The sequence below is a fragment of the Coenobita brevimanus genome, chromosome 80 (assembly GCF_032717465.1).
Source record: "Coenobita brevimanus isolate Jiangsu-jjx chromosome 80, ASM3271746v2, whole genome shotgun sequence".
NCBI lineage: Eukaryota > Metazoa > Arthropoda > Malacostraca > Decapoda > Coenobitidae > Coenobita > Coenobita brevimanus.
In genome coordinates this window covers 53,255,161-53,265,530 of record NC_137033.1, presented here as the reverse complement: position 1 = coordinate 53,265,530, position 10,370 = coordinate 53,255,161, and the positions used below count along the sequence as shown (strand labels likewise).

Here is a 10,370-nt window from a genome sequence, read left to right as displayed (position 1 = left end):
GAGCTAAAGTTTCAATGACCATATCAGTAGCTAGAGGCCCCCTAAGAGGAGAATCCCACCAGCCCGTGAGCCGATACATATCCAGCGCGGTTGGGAACAGCCTATAACCTTGACCTACAGTCACCAATTTCGAAATTTCGAACTCGTAGGAAAGTATATATATATATATATATATATATATATATATATATATATATATATATATATATATATATATATATATATATATATATATATATACACACACACCTATTCCTTGGCGTGCCACGTCCACTGCTCTCACGTTCCTCATTCTTTCTACATGGCCATGCCTTCTAACCCCACTATTCTACGTTATTGTCAAGAAACTTCCTTACTCCACATCTGTCACGAACAGAACATGTAAAGACAGTGTTGTCCTTCCTTCGTTATTGCTATTGAAGATGCATTAGAGAGGTGGCAAAAGCAGTCCTCCAAATCGCCTACGGGCAGACACTTCAATGGTTTGGTGGAATCAAACCTCACTTTAATGCGAATTTTTTCGTAACGTTTCCAGATGCGTTTGTTTTTTTTAGGAACAAAAGAACATTCCTTAACCCCATTCATGAGAAGTGGTCTCCCGGAAGGTAAAGTCGAATAAAGGCATCATCATCATCATCATCATCATCATCATCATCATCATCATCATCATCATCATCATCATCACAAATCTAATTCCCACCTAAGAAATGGGATGTGGTTATTATCAGGGGGTACCAAGGAGTGATAAAAAATAATGGTATTGAAGTTAATGGGACTAAATCTAACCTTCTTACTAAGAGAGGTCTCCTTTAAGCCGAGTAAGATTATCTGATTCTTACAAGATTAAAATAAGGTTATCATTGTACAAAATGCGTTAACGAAGAGGGCTTGTAACCCCTTCACTTTGAGGGACCACCCTTAAAATTAATAAAGTTTTGGAGACCTAGTAAGAATGGCCACCCCTTCCTGGATTAAGTCGTCTGGCTGTAGACTGACAGATAGAAGAATGGAATTATAAAAGGCGTCAGTGTATTTAAGGAATTAATGTACATTGCCTAATCTCAGCGCTACGAGAGACTGTCTGGCAGTGGCAGGAAGGAATATTAATTAAAAGGCATCATAGTGAAAGCGTTAAACTTATCACAATGCATTGACATCGTTTGTAAAATGTTCTTGCTAATACTAGAAAAATAAATTTACCTTTAAGGATACCTCTCATACTGACCATGTTACAAGCTCCTTCCCTCACCTTAACTTGATCAGATATCGTCCTTTTCCCGTTTGATTGGCGCATCGCACTGGCAGAAAAAGACAATGCTACGACTCTACTTCCCTTCCACAGCACTTCTTCGCCACTAGCAGTAAATTCTTGTGTTAATCCATTGCTACAACTTGGCTTTTAAGTTGAAGAGATGGCAATTTTAGACCAAGTTTGAATAAAAATGATATTACATCTCCATTAGTCCCTAGACTAGATGAGGTGTCTCCTTAGCTGAACATGATCGACTGGTACTTGCAAAAATAACATAAAAGAAATTATAATTGGGACGGTTCATTCCGTCAATACGGAATTTTGTTCTGTTTCCTAGTTGGTATATAGTTTTACGTAGCTGAGGAGAGACTTTTCTAACTGAAGAGGGTAGATACAGCCTTCATTTACTCCTTCACTGCAATATATCCATTTTGAGGTGAAGGAAAGTATTTGGTGGTAAGGAGAAGTAGTTAGATAAAAATGAGTCTTGAATAAAAGAGTATAACGTCAGATTCTGTTAAGTCTATGAACGTAGATATGACAGATTCACGGTGTACTGAAAATTGCATTGAGCCGGGGGGGTGATAGCTTGTTGATTGTAGGAAATCGAGAGATAACGATTTCTCTCTCTCTCTCTCTCTCTCTCTCTCGGCTTCATGGTGGCTTTTACCCTCAAAGTTCTGAGACCCTTTTAGCTGAGTGGTGTTTTTGCAACAAGGCAGGTGTGTTTGTAAATAGTGAGTTTACTTTTGCTGAGAGTTACAACAGCGATGAAGCACAATCTATTTACTCTTACGGCAAATGTTGGTTCGTTAGTTGACTTCCAGTAATGCTGAATGGAAGAATTTACTGCAAAAATAATTATGACAAGTTTGTAAACTGTATTACTGAAACATACCACGTTGAGTACACCGCTTCCCGTCCGATCAGCGAAGTTTAGCAACGTTGGGTCTGGTTAGTACCTGGATGGGTGACCGCCTGGGAACACCAGATGCTGTTTGCATAACGTTCTCCCTACGTGTCAAGTGGGGTTGGTGGAGGATTAGTGCCCTCCTTGTAAAACAATTAACTCTAAGCCCTTGGCCACCCCGTTTGGGATACATGATGTCTTGGCAATGAATGAATGAATATATATATACATATATATATATATATATATATATATATACCAAGTAAGACATGTGCAGGCGATCTTGGACATCGCAACTTCCAGAACAGTAGCAAAATTGATGTAGTAAATACTCTCAACGTTATTCGAATATATATATATATATATATATATATATTTTATATATATATATATATATATATATATATATATATATATATCCATCATCCAATCCTACGTTGCCCCATGAGGAGCGTAGGAGCCCGGGGCTAGGCAGTTGGTCCTGACATTTAAGATGAGAGTGACCAGCCTTACTCCTCCCTGAGTGGCATTACGTGAGCAATAAACCCCAACCACCCCTTGGATATAAACCTTCACCGGCTCAATCCGATTGGAGAGCCTTAATTACCCACTAAACCACCAGGCGCCATAATTTGGTTATATGGTTACCACCCTGCTTAGTAAATGGTTTCCTGGTGTACAGGAAACCATTTGGCTTGTCACTCAGTATATTAAATAACGGAACAGAGGAAGGAAAAACAAATGAATAAATAAAAACTAATCCATACACCAGATTACTGGTGTCCTCTGTTCATAAAATATCTGTAATAGTTAGACTTGGACAGCTGTAGGTTGAAGTTTTGAGGGAAACAACTCTGTGGAAGCGAGCTCCAGAGAGATGCAGCTCGGGGAATGAAAGAATTTTGATAGGCAGATGTTCTGCAATATGGTAATGTGACAGTCCATTCATGAGAGCTACCAGATGCCCGTGTAGCGCGAGGGAAGGCATGTAGAGGTGGCACAGTGGACGCAACTTCGTCTGAGCATTTGCTATAAAAATATCTGTAAAATAATGCAAGAGAGGCAACATTCCTTCATACTTGCAGGGGAGGTAATTTATTAGTAATAGCGGGGTTATTAATAATGCTATCACCTTTGTTTTGAATTTTATCTAGTTGTTTTAATGCAACCTCACCACATCCATTCCACAAGGGTGAGCAGTATTCAAGCTGAGAGCGCACATGACTCTTATAAATTATAGCTAACTGCTCGTCAGTGAAGAAGTTATGGACTCAGTACAATAATCCAAGTTTCTTTGAGGCAGTTTTAACAAGTGATCTGACATGAGAGGTCCAGCTGAGGACATTGTTAAATGAGACACCGAGAATTTCAATACTTTTGGAGATGGGAATATGTATAGCATTGAAGGTAATATACGAATCTGGCAATACCTGTCTATTAGTAAATTGTATATATTTAGTTTTACTAGCATTAAATGAGACAAGGTTGTTCTGTTCACATTCACTGATCGTAGGTAAGTCTTGATTTATGGAGATGGCTGTACTGAGTTGAGAGTTAGAGATATTTGACTTTGTAAATGGGTGTCTGAGTGTGAATGAGCTATGAAGAGTTGAGTCATTTGCATATGAATGGATGGGGTTGTGGGTGACAGATAAGAGATCATTAATATGAACCAGGAACAGGGTTGGCGCCAGAACTGATCCCTGCGGCATGCCAGCGTTAATTGAGTGGAAATTGGACTATACATCATCTACTATTACTCTTATTATTCTGTTACTGAGATATGAGGAAATCAAATGAACAAAAGACTTTAGTCCATAGCGAGGGAGTTTGGATAACAGGGAATGATGCCATACTCTGTCGAAAGCTTTAGAAATATCAAGGGCTACTGCATGAGTTTCTCCATGTAGGTCGATTGATTGATGGATGGTTTGAGTCAGGAGATTGAGTATGTCAATGGTGGATCTTTCATGGCGAAAACTATATTGTCTACCACTAATTAAGTGTTGGATTCAAGATGTTTAACAATGTCCTTATTAATTAAAGTTTCAAATACCTTACCAAGGGAAGATGTGACAGCTATTGGTCTGTAATCATAGGGGTCAGAGGAACTTCCTTTCTTAGGTACTGTTTGGATATTGGCTTCTTTCCATGAATTAGGGAATGAAGAAGGGCGTATGCAGAGTCTGAATAATTTAGCAAGAACAGAGGGAAGTTCTGGGGAACACTTTTTCAAAACAATTGGAGGAATTCCATCTGGGCTTGGAGCTTTGTTGGTAGGTAAATTGTCTAGGATGGATTTTACATATCTTGTTTGTATTTTAAGTGGAACAGTTTTGGGAGAGTCAAGTTCTAGTACTGGGACGTTCTGGCTGGCTTCCTCTATGGTAGAATTTATGGCAGATGTACTGGCAAAGATATCTGGTTTCCTACACGGGTCATTTGTAATGTTGCCATCTGAAGATTATAGTGGGGGAATGGATGATGACTTGTTAAAATTATTATTGAAAGAATTAAGAGTTGACCAGAATATTCTATTGTCATTACCGTTGTTAAGTAGTTTTGATGCTTGATTTTGAAGAAAGTTTGACTTAGCGAGATCTATTACAGGTTTTGCATGGTTTCTAGTAATTTTAAATTTAGAGAGTGATTCAGATGTAAGAGTTATATGCTAATTACTTTTGGGCTGTTACTCTGGCACTGGTGCTATCAAACCATTTTGGAGAGTTCGATCTTTTAGTGAACTGTTGACTTGGTATGAATAAATCCATACCAGCTAGTATTAAGTCGCAAATGTGGGACTGGGTAGAATTGGGATCATTAGAGAAGAAAGACTGCCATGGAATGTCAGCAAGATAATTTCTTAATCCGTCCCAGTTTGCCCTATCAAAGTGCCATCGGGTCACCCTGACAGGTTCAAAACGGGGAGGTTTGGGGGGGGGGGCTAACTAATGGGGATTTGATGAGATTGTGGTCAGAGGATCCAAGTGGTGACAGTACCTCTATCTTGTATTGATCTGGATTATTTGTCAGGAATAGATCCAGGAAATGGGCATTATGGTTAGGATTATGTGGTATTCTGGTTGGTTGGTTTACCAACTGTGTGAGATTAAACGATTGTGCAAACAGCTCACACTCTAGACCAGCGTCATCAGTCCTGGCAGAATGCAATAACCATTCAACATTATGTATGTTAAAATCACCCAAAATGGTAATTTCCGTGCTAAGGGCAAGGTTAACGTTACTCGACTGTGTGGATATGGAATCAAATACACTGGTTTCCGAAGAAGCATTGGGGGAGCGATAAACAACACAGATATATTTGGTAATATTTTGACAATTTAGTTTATACAATGAGTAATCAAAACTAGATGAAGTGAAGTTTAAAATAGTGTCAACTTCATATTGAGACAGCCCTAGCATGTATTCATTATGGACGGTGGGTGTTAGCGCCGAAGTGGTGACATGTGGAGGTGTAGGAGGACTACTGGGCCTTGGGATAGGCAACTGCCCCCAAGAAATAGGCCCTGAGCCTTTGCCCAGAGTCGGACACAAAAAAAAAAGAAAAAAAAAGTTGGCATTGTTTAGCGACATTGCCTTTAACATTTCCTTCTTATATTCTTGTTTTAACCTGAGCCCTTCCACAAAATTTAGTCTACATCTGATAAGAATACTTTAAGTTGACCTTGTCCAGTGACCTTGATCTTTGACCTATTGTTCTAAAAAAAATAGGTCAACCACTTGGTGGGTCCTCTACTTAACCTCAACTTTGATTCAAATCACATGAAAACTGTTTATTTTATTTACAAACACACACACACACACACACACACACACACACACACACACACACACACACACACACACACACACACACACACACACACACACACACACACACACACACACACACACACACACACACACACACACACACACACACACACACACACACACACACACACACACACACACACACAGGCACGCGCGCGCTCGCCCCGGATCAAGTGCATTAACTTGTAGGTACTGAAACTTTCCCATATTGATAATTCTAACCAGGAAACCATCTCACCATGGCTTCGGCTGAGTTGGGAAATGATATGTTAGTAAGAGGCGGGCAGCATGAGAGATAGTCCAAGCCGTATGTTTGCTTGCGTGTGATGGAGTCTGTAGTTTCTTCCCCGATATGCGACCCGCGTAGTCGATTTACATGGAGGCAACATCATATCTAGATACGAACAGACTGGGACAAACGAGGCCTTGTTTAAAGGCTCCCTGGTCGGTCCAGGAATCGAACCCGTGGCCTGTCGGTGGGAAGGCGAATATGCTTCCGGTTAGACAATGGCAGCTGTATATCGACATAGTTTACACAAATAATATACAGCGGAACAAAGAATTACTTTGTTAGTAGTTTTCCATTTCCTCTCTCTCTCTCTCTCTCTCTCTCTCTCTCTCTCTCTCTCTCTCTCACTCTCTCTCTCTCTCTCTCTCTTGTAAGGAAGAGAATACGAAACTATATCATTAATTGCTTTCCGGTAAAATTGTGTGCTGTAAAAGCATTTACAAAATAAAGAGTGATAAGTTCATTGCACACCGCCTTCCACGTAGTGATGAGATTTATGATGTAATAATTGGTTGATTATGATGGTGATGGTGATAGTTGTCCTGATATTATGATGATGTAGGTTATGACCAGTGCTTATGGAAGATAAAAAATAACATGATTGTCAACATTCCTAAGGCAGTTCTTCTGTGTAAATTGTCGTGGTGATGAATGAAAATAAAGCCTAGGATCTCAGAACATGCGTGTTTATATAGATAGACATTTGACCTCATTATTCCCATTAAAAAGCCTGATAAAAAAAAATACTGAGGACCATTGGCGTAGTGAACAATTGTGACAAGTTTGTGGCGAATTGGTGATGAAACAAAAGAATGGCCAGTTGAAAAACGACTGATAAATAAGAAGGAAACTGGAAATACAGTAGTTATCCACACGTTAGTCCGAAGACCTAATACAGGCAGTGATGCTTAAATATGAAGAAAATACATCACTGAAGCACTTCGTTATTATTGTGATTACATTTGTAAGGTGAAGGCTTTGTTTTATTTATATATTATTTTCACAGGTAAACACGAATGCAAACAGCGACTATCAATAGAGGTACGAAGAAACTTTTTTTTTTTTTTTTTTTTTTTTTTGGTGAGAGAGAGAGAGAGAGAGAGAGAGAGAGAGAGAGAGAGAGAGAGAGAGAGAGAGAGAGAGATTGTGTGGTTGTCTTTTGTTTGTTTATGTTGGTACTTTTGTTGTTGAATTTTGTTTGTGTGATTGGTTGGTTGATTGAATGTTTCGTTGTTTGGTGTACTTTGATGGACTGAGTGCTCGATTGACTGATTGTTTTGTAGTTTATCTTTGAAAGATTGCTCTTTCGGTTGACTGTTTGTTTGGTTGACTTTAGTAGACTGATTATTCGATTGTTTGATTGACTGTTTGTGTGTGTGTCGACAGCATCCGTCAGGTGATCGATTTGCCATTTTAGAGCTTGAGGGATCTGAAGAGAGAGAGAGAGAGAGAGAGAGAGAGAGAGAGAGAGAGAGAGAGAATATGGAGAAACAGGGATATTGTCGAATATGTGTTAGCGTAATGGTTCAGCAACTTTGGATGTTTTAGGTATAAAACAGCATGGGGATTAAGGTTAGATGCTTGAAAAAATAATACCTTTGTGTTTGGAAATTACGGTGAAATATATTATTTTGATAAGTCTTATGGACGTCGTCAGAGCCATTCCTGATACACCAAGTCCACACAGAGGAGTGAAAAGACTCTGTAGGTAACAATAATATAACGTAAACAAAACCAGGAAGCGCCACAGCCAATTAGCGGATGAACTGGTAACAGAAGAAGGATTAAAGAAATTTGATACCGAAAATACCGTGGATAGGGAAGGGTTGAGTTATGAGTTGGTGAACGTAGAGGATAAACCAGTGGGGGGAAGGCTGTTTCAAGAATTTAATTAATATTGAATTACTGAGTCTTTATAATCGTGTTGACTCGAATTAAACTAAGGCTCGTATATCTGCAATTTAAATCGGGAACACAATTGAAAGACTGTAAATATGGACTGGCATTTTTAGTACCCTTCTTGTCAGTAGATTTGACCCACATTAATCCCTCACTACAGGGTTCAGCCAGCAAGGATTTAGAGAGGTCAAACACGGTCCTTCGTCACGTATTTCAGATATTATTATTATTATTATTATTAGTTTTGTTTTCGCCTTGCCATCCATTTAGTTATTATGTTTTAAGAATACGATTAAGGTGGTGATAAATACTGAGAGACTTGGTGTGTCACTGTTATCCTGTGGGTTTTGAAGTGACTGTTTGTGTTACATCCATGCTGTTTCCAGGAGGTTTATTTCTGCATTGGAGGTACGGGAGGGGATAAAAACTACATAAACCTTTTTGTTATGATATTCTCAAAATAGACTACTGTTTTCTAGGATCATTTAGAATAATTTAAAGCCTTATGCCATCACTGTAAATATGTAAGAAACATGGCGAGAAGAAGAGGAGAATCAGAGCCATCTTAATAAAAGCAGTAAAGGGAGGAGAAAAAGTAATATGGTGAGAAATAGCGCTAATATTTCATGTTTATCAGAGGAAGGGGAAACATCAGAACCATCGAATAGTAGTAGGAGAGAGAGAGAGAGAGAGAGAGAGAGAGAGAGAGAGAGAGAGAGAGAGAGAGAGAGAGAGAAGCAGTTGGGATAAGAGGAATCTTGCTGGGTTCCAGTAAGATAAGGAAGAACTAGTATCGGAAAGATCATTACGGTTAGAGTGGAGGAAATGTATTTGGCAGATTCAAGTATACGTATAACCTTTTAGATTATAGTTTATTCCTGATGTTACTTTAAAATTATTTCGACCTTACGAGAACACTGCAGCAGTAAATTGTCAGTGAAAGCTTTACGCAACCCCTCCAGGTCGAAAAGTTTCTCCTAAGCTGACTGATATCGTTTGAAATATGAAGAAAGGATCAGCCAGATCAAGAGAGAGAGGAAGGGATACAGGATGTGCAGAGAACAGAGAGAAAGGGGATGGAGTACATGAGTGGCAGGGTACGTTGGCCACGATAGACAGAGCCAGAGGTAATGACAACAGTTACGAGAGGAAGCAATATCTCGGGGAGAATGGGTCGTGGCAGACAATACCCACAAAATAAGGAACATAAGGAGGATAGACATTGGACGTGAATGAATGAATAAACGGAGACGAGGAGGAGTCGGAGGGGAGAAAAGGAGACAGGAACATAAGGCAAAAGTGGAGAGGATAACGGAAGACGGTGCTTGTAAATAAATGTAGGAGACAGATTTTGATGGTGAGTGAAGAGACGGAGATAAGGAGGAGACAGAAGGCGGTGAAGATAGGGTACATCAAGGAGAGATTGTGGGGGGGGGGATACTGGGACACGAGTGGGAGGAGGAGGCGGCCATGGAGACAGTATTTAAAATCGACAGGTTGAGGGTAAACAGCAAAGCGAGAGAAGAAGGCGAGGATATGTTATAAACAATAGAACGAAAGATCTGAGTGAGAAACAGGACACGAGATGCAGTGCGAGGAGGCAGTACCATAACTGGAAAGAACAAGGCGGTAAGAAGTTGAAGGTGAATAGGATGACAGACAGGAGGAAGAGACACGACGAGGCGAGGGTACAGATACAGAGACATCACATATATATATATATATATATATATATATATATATATATATATATATATATATATATAAAGACAAAGAATCAAAGATAGGAGAGAGGATATGTTACATAATTGAAAATTCTTGTGAGTTTAGAGGCAGAGCATGAATGTAAAGACCCTTACAAACGATCAGTGGGCACTTGTCGTGTTCGACCATGTCATTCATCGGTTTCGAAACAGCGTGACGAATCATTCTATAAACAGCGGAGAAGATTCAGGGATGATGCTTCAGATCAACACTCATTCATTTCATCACGTCTATACGAGCACTTTCCATTTTCCAATACCATATTCCAACACCATAGATGCCCACTGATCGTGAGGCGAAGAGACCCTGGGGGACAGTAGCCGTAAAGAACAATGGGAATGGTAACTGAGAGTGAACGAGAAACTTATTAAGAGGATACGAGATGAGATAAAAACAAGTAAGTCAGATGCTGTGGGTGGGAG

General features: G+C 39.6%; 1 pseudogene; it reads left to right on the top strand.

Moving 5' to 3' along the window:
• Nucleotides 1-2,140: 2,140 nt before the first annotated feature.
• Nucleotides 2,141-2,255, top strand: LOC145409399 (5S ribosomal RNA; annotated as a pseudogene).
• The last annotated feature ends 8,115 nt before the right edge of the window (nucleotides 2,256-10,370 follow it).